We start from the raw sequence: 7,328 nt of genomic DNA on the forward strand, positions 1-7,328 counted from the left end.
AATAAAATTTATCGTCGTATTTATTCATTTTATACGTCGTACCTTTAATTTTAACGGTCGTCTTAATAAGAATTTTTGTTAACAATTTTTTTCTTTGATTTTCTTATCCTACGTCGGTAGATCTACTTAATGACAAGAATTGAAATAACCACGACGGTTTATATAGAACACCGCCGACATAATCAGTTTTGTCTGAGATCCCAAGGGTTACGAAATCTTACCAGATGGAACTCTGTTCCACATCATAATCTTAACAGATGACACAGATTTGCAAATATTGCGTCGTGTTAGTTTACAAATTCTAGAACATTAATTTCCCTCATTTTAAATTTCCTCGGGAAAGAAAAATCTATTTATCACGCTTTGGAATTGAAAACTAAAACTGAAAGAATACGGGAAAAAAAACTCCATTTATAATTTAAAATTAAAATCCACGTCGGTTGTAGTACACTTAACGACGTTTAACAAAATAATCTACGTCGGTAATTATAAATCTACCGCCATCGTAACTTAATATAGACGACGAGAAAAGACGACGGTAGAACAGAAAACCGCCGTTGTTTCAGTTTCTTTAACATATCTTTCTGCAGGACTTGTGTAGTTCAAAGCATTGACAATGTCTTCATCATATCTCCCAGAAACTACTGATTCAATTGCTCATGCTTTAGAGGCCATCTGAAGCCATTTCTATTCTTTATCGCATTCTTGAAACCCATCTTCTTCTTCTGAAGCTCTACGGATAAAGGAAGAGGCTATCACAAATCCGACGGATCTTCTTAGGCAAGAAAATCAAGCAGAGGATCAGGCACATCTGATCTTCAGATTTCCCTGAGAAGCGAACTTTCCTTCGACAGCGAGTGGAGGCCAGGCTTGCATCTCTTTTGATGGAAAGCAAGGAGTATTCAGAAGCACTAAGTGTCCTATCAGGCTTGATCAAGGAAGTGAGAAGGCTAGTTGACAAGCTTCTTCTTGTGGACATATATTTGATGCGAGTAAGCTCAATTTCTCTTTGAGAAAACATCCAAATTATTATCTTTGAGACATGAGAGACTGAGAGAGGAAGAACTTGGAACCTTAAATGTAAACCGAAAATGAATGAAAGCGACAAATTTACGGCGGTCCTTACAAAAAAACCGCCGTTTAAATTGTAAAATCAACGTCGGTATGATCGACGTATATTACAGAAATCCACGTCGGTAAATTAATAAAAACGACGTGTTAAATAATATACCATGACGCGAGTTATTACTTATGTACTTTAATTTTTGAGTTTACTACGACGGTACCTACAAACTACTGTCGTATTTATTTACCACGTCCGAAGTTAAATGTACCGTCGTATTTTGTAATTTATACGTCGTAGTTATATGTAACCGCCATATTATTTTTTTGAAATGGTTTTATATGTAAGCAACTTTTCGTCTACTTGACTTACACATTTGTTGTTTTTATATTCTTATTTTATTTAAATCTGTCATCCAAAAAAGAAACTTTACATATTGCAGAATATTAATTTCCTTCGTTTTAAATTTCCTCCGGAAAAAAAACTCTATTTATAACGCACTGTAATTGAAAAATAAACTGAAAGGTCACGGGAAAAAAAATTCTATTCATAATTTAAAAATTAAAATCCACGTCGGTTATATTAAACCTAACGACGTTAAATGAAATGATTCCACGTCGAATGAAAAATATTGTGTCGTTTTAGTTAAAAACGACGTAGTTAAATGTAACCGCCGTATTATTTTTTTGAAATGGTTTTATATGTAAGCAACTTTTCGACTTACACATGCACTGTTTCCAAACCCGATTAAAAATTTCAATCTCCCAGAGAAACCTTTTCGTCTTTTTTCCTTGTCAGAGCATTGTCAGAGTTTCTCATCGTCTTCCTCTCGTCTTCTTCGTCGTCTCTGAACTTAAACATCGATCATCTTCCTCTTGCTTTCATTGCACGCAAAAGGTAAGCTTTCATTTTCACTATTTTGGTTACTGTTTTGCATGCTCATACGTTTTTTGTTTGAAAAATCTTTTTACCTTTTTTCTGGCCAAAATCATTTTACTTCTTTCCAAGTTTGATAAAATATACAGACAAAGAGAGAAAGTTTCCAACTTTGAAGACAACTACATCAACTAAATAAGACGACGGTAGACCACGACAGTTCGTCAGTTGTTCTAGCGTCGTCTGAAAATTGACAAAGTTGTTTTTAAAATAATAGTCTTTTTTTATATGCTTGTTTAATTGCAGGTTTGATTTCGCTGAACAATGGTTTTTGTTTTTCCCTTATTTGATAAAATATAAAGAAAAAGAAACTAGGGTTGGTATCTAATATAGACGACAAAATATCTTATTGTTTTACGTCGTGTGAATGTTAATACCACGACGGTGTATTACTATTGACGTCGTATGAACATAAATACCACGACGTTATATAAATAATAGTTTACCACGACGGTGTATTACTATTGACGTCGTGTGAACATATATACCACGACGTTATATAAATAATGGTTTTAAACATTTATTACGTCTGAGATTATTTCATTGCGTCGTCTAAAATCATATCATACGTCGTATTTTTTTAATACCGTCGTTTGTGTTCTTAATGTTTTCCTGAAATATTTTCACTTGCAGTTTTGTCTGTTAAAATGGTTTCTCAACAACAAACTAAGGATTCTGGCTCCAAGAAGCTTGGAATGGTAGCTCCTCAAGATAAGTCTTCGAAGGAGATGAAGTCTTCGAAGAAGATGAAGTTTGCTTCATCATCTGCTGAGACAGAACAAACCAGCCAGACAACAATCTCAGATGATTCAAAGACTGGTCGAGGTATGAGCACAATGCCTCGTGTTGTGAAGAGAAAGCTTCAGAAACTGAGGCCAATTGTTGAGTACAATAAAAGGGGGAAAGGTGTTGGCCAAGCACATATTGAGATGCAGTCGTATATTGGTGTGTTGGCACGCTCCAGGATCCCACTTGTGGACAAGAAATGGTCCCAAATCCCCAAGGATATAAAGGAGCAGATTTGGGAAGCAGTTGACATGGCTTTTGTCGTAGGCCAAGGGGGCAAGACCTCTGTTTTAGCTTCTGCTTCCAAGAAATGGAAGGATTTCAAGTCTACACTAACGAGGCATTATATCCTTCCATACACCAATGACAGGGAGAAATTAAACCAACCCCCTGAAACATATAAATTCATAGAGAAAGCACAATGGGATGCCTTTGTAGCTTCAAGGCTATCCAAAGATTTTGAGTCTGTGCATTCTCAACATGCACAGATTAGGGAGAAACTCGAGTACAATCATCGATTGTCTCGAAAAGGATATGCTGGATTGGAGGATCAATTGGAGGAAACCATGCCTGGGGTAGAAATTGATCGATCTACCTTATGGAAGAGAGCTAGACAGGACAAACATGGTAATATCCCTGATCCAAAGGTGGCAGAGAAAGCAAAATTAATTGTAAGCCTACTATCACTCTGTTTTAAATTTTTATTAAACTGTGAATTATTCTTATTACGTCGTATGTTATATTTTTCGTCGTGTGAATGATATTACCACGTCGAAAAGTTTTTAAAAACGTCGTTAAAGGTCTAAATAGGAATCACTATTATGTTTTCTGTAATTACAGCATAAGACGTCGGTGGTTCATTTTCGCGTCGTGTGAATGATATTACCACGTCGAAAATTTTTTAAAAACGTCGTTAACGGTCTAAATAGGAATCACTACTCTGTTATCTTTAATTATAGCATAAGACGTCGGTTGTTTATTCATTTCGTCGTTTTAAATAAATAACCACGTCGGTATAACTACCGTCGTGATAAGTTATAATAACGTCGGTTTATACGTTATTGCGTCGTGTGAAATTATATAATACGTCGTTTGTACATAAATAACCGTCGTGTGTTTTTTTGTTTATCTTTTTTTAGGATGAATTGCAGAAACAAGTCTCGGAAGGCAAAGTCAGAGTAGATGGCAGCAATGATGTGCTGACCATGGCTTTGGGCCCCGAGCATCCAGGCAGACTGAGGGGAGTTGGTGCTGGTGTTTCCCCAAGGCAATATTTCAATTTGCCCAAACCACAGAGGGTGAGCTTTGACGACCGTTTGAAGGACAGTTTAAGAGTTCTCCTTCAAGAAGAGACTAAAAAGATGGAGGCTAAGGCAAGGGAAGAGGCCTTAAGGATGGAGGCTAGGACAAAACAATTGGTAGAGGCTGAGAGGGAGCATTTCCTGAGTCAGCTTTCCCAATTAATTCCCAATTTTGATCCAAGCATGCTTAAACCAAGAATTAGCCAAAGCCCCAAAAATCCAATGTCTGACAAAGCTAGCTGCTCTGGAGGTGATGTGAGATCCCTACATTTGGATGATGATACTGCCAAAATGGGGAAACATCAGCCAGATGAAGAGAAGGAAGAAGAAAAAAGAGATGAAGAGAAGGAAGAAGAAAAGGAGAAAGAAGATGAAGAAAAGCATGACGACAAGGTATGTTCACATAACTTTGCCTTTTTTATTTGTTTTTCAAAATTTCAGACGTCGATATTTTTATTTAATCCGTCGTTTGTTTACAACTTAGACGGCGGAATTTTTTTAAGACGTAATAAAATATTTAAACGACGGTTTTTGCACCGTCGTTTAAATGGTTTCAGACGACGCTTTATTCATAAAACCGTCGTCTTTATTGAATTACCACGACAGTTTTTTCACCGTCGTTTAAATACTTTTAAGACGACGTTTTATTACTTAAACCGTCGTCTTTATTGAATTACCACGTCATTTTTTTTATTTCTTTAAACAGGTTATTGAAGTTGGTGCTTATTCAAAAATGGAGGCGCCATCTTCTTTAAAAACCCTTTGTCGTTTTGTGGAAACGACACTCCTGCCTGAGGATAAGACAGTCCAATTTACAATTGATAAGGAGGTGTTTGGTGGTGAGCGCGATACCTTCCTCCTGCCTGAAGATATTACACAATTTGCAGGCATGGAAGAAATTGGAGCTACTGTATTGGCTGTATATATGAGGTTTGTACTTCTAAAATAATAACTCGTTGGTTTATATATTGCGTCGTCTTAACTAACTAACCACGTCGTCTTAACTAACAACCGTCGTGATAAATATATTATAACGTCCTCATCTATTTCAGTACGTCGTGTGAAATATTATAATACGTCGTTTTTTTATACATAACCGTCGTGTTTTGTGTGCTGACTTGTTTATATTATTTTATTTGTTTAGGTACTTACACGATGTTTTGAAAAAAGCCAATATGTGCAGTATGGTTGGCTTTATCGACCCTGCTACAGTTAGTGCCAACTCTGGCACAATAACTGAAAGATCACGACTCGTAGCAGCTCGACTTCAGAAGACAGACGGTGAACAGATTTTCATGATGCCTTACAATCCAGGGTTAGTCTCCTTAGGATTTTGTTTTTATGATTTTCAATAAATGACAGCTTATAAACTAACCACGTCGGTGTTTTATTTTATTTAGTCGTTTGAAACTACTAACCACGTCGGTATTTATTTATCGTCGTGATAAATATATAATGTCGTCGTTAGCTACTTTACTTCGTCGTGTGAAATACTATAATACGTCGTTTTTGTAAATAACCGTCGTTTTTATATTAATTTTGTGCAGCCGTCATTGGATTTTGCTGATTGTAAGAGCAAAGAGAGAAACCGTCTATTTTCTGGATCCTCTGCCAGGAAATCGTGTGGTCGATGAAGAGGCCAAAAACATCGTGAACAGTGCTTTAAAAATATATAATACCCACATAGCCCGAGCAGGACGTAAAAATGTAATTTGGAAAACTCTCTCAGGCACACCAAAGCAACCCAGCAATGTCGAATGCGGGTATTATGTAATGCGCTTCATGAGGGACATCATCATGGATCCTTCCTTGGGGTTTGAGAATAAGGTAAGAAGAAATTACCTTCATACATTTCACGTCGTTTTTTGTATTATCAACGACGGTCGTGTAAAATTAACGTCGTTGAATGGATATACTACGTCGGTTATGAAAAATATCGTCGTCTGTGATTGAATTTCTTTTTATTTATAAACCCTAATAGTCATTGTTTATGCAGTATGCCAAGGGAAACCAGGAAGCTTCATACCCCCAAGAAGCCATTGATGAAGTCCGGAATGAATGGGCAGAGTTTGTTTTCCAAATTATTAAACAGGGCAATTATTGAACACTTGATATTTATGTATAATGTACCAATTTTCTCTATAATATGTAATGTAAAAATTTGTTGAGGTTTTCTTAAATAAAAAAAAAAACAAACATACAAATTGCTTAACCGACGTGTAATACTTTTCCAACGACCTAATAAAGTCAATAACCGTCGTATTTTGTTGTTGCGTGTTTTAAACAAATACGACGTAAAAAAATAGTTAGACGACGTTCTTTGAACAATTGAGTCGTTAATGGTTTACAATATCTTCAATTTCTTAAGGGTTCAGGGTATAATCGACGACGTTTATGTAACGACTGCGGTTAAGTCGTAAAATATATATTTTACGTCGTATAGTTAAATAGCCGCCATGGTTTCTCATTTTAACGACGTCATTTTAACGACTTAGTAGTCTATTACAATTTACAACGTCTACAATTTATTTAACACCGACGTGGTTTGTTGTATGGTAAGAATATTTTATTATTTTTATATCAAAATATTCAAAATAAATATAAAATAAATCAGAAAATTGAAAAGTCAACTCCTATGAAGTCATTGATATATTTTCTTCCACATAAACCTTGAAAAAATTCATTTTGAATAACAAAAATTTAAAATGACCATCCAAAACAAAATTGTTTTGATGAGTCATAAAATCACTTCTAGTTTTATGGTTTAGGGTTTAGAGTCTAGGGTTTAGAGATTAGGGTTGTTATTTATTGGGGTTTATTTTTAAAGTATAATTTTTGGGTAGTCTATGTTATATGTTAGGCTTTAAAACCATAAAACCTTTTATAAACTTAATTTTTTAAATTGTATAATTTAATTTTATGGGTTTAGTGTATTAATTTTTAACGACGGTGGTTGGGTCGTGGAATACATATTTTACGTCGTACAGTAAAACATACGACATGGTTTACGCTTTAACGACGTTATTTTAATATGTAAGTCGGTTTATATAATTTACAACGTCTTTAATTTCTTAACACCGACGTGGTTTTTCAGTCGTCGTTATATAAAAAATTCAAAATAAATTTAAAATTAATCCGAAAAATGAACGGCCTTACGTTCTTAATCCGAAAATGAAGTTTCCGTCGTGATATAAATTTACGTCGTACTGTAGAACTTTCGCTTGGTTTTCTTTAACTTTCGC

This window comes from Prunus persica, chromosome G6 (assembly GCF_000346465.2).
Source record: "Prunus persica cultivar Lovell chromosome G6, Prunus_persica_NCBIv2, whole genome shotgun sequence".
In the NCBI taxonomy this organism is placed as follows: Eukaryota; Viridiplantae; Streptophyta; class Magnoliopsida; order Rosales; family Rosaceae; genus Prunus; species Prunus persica.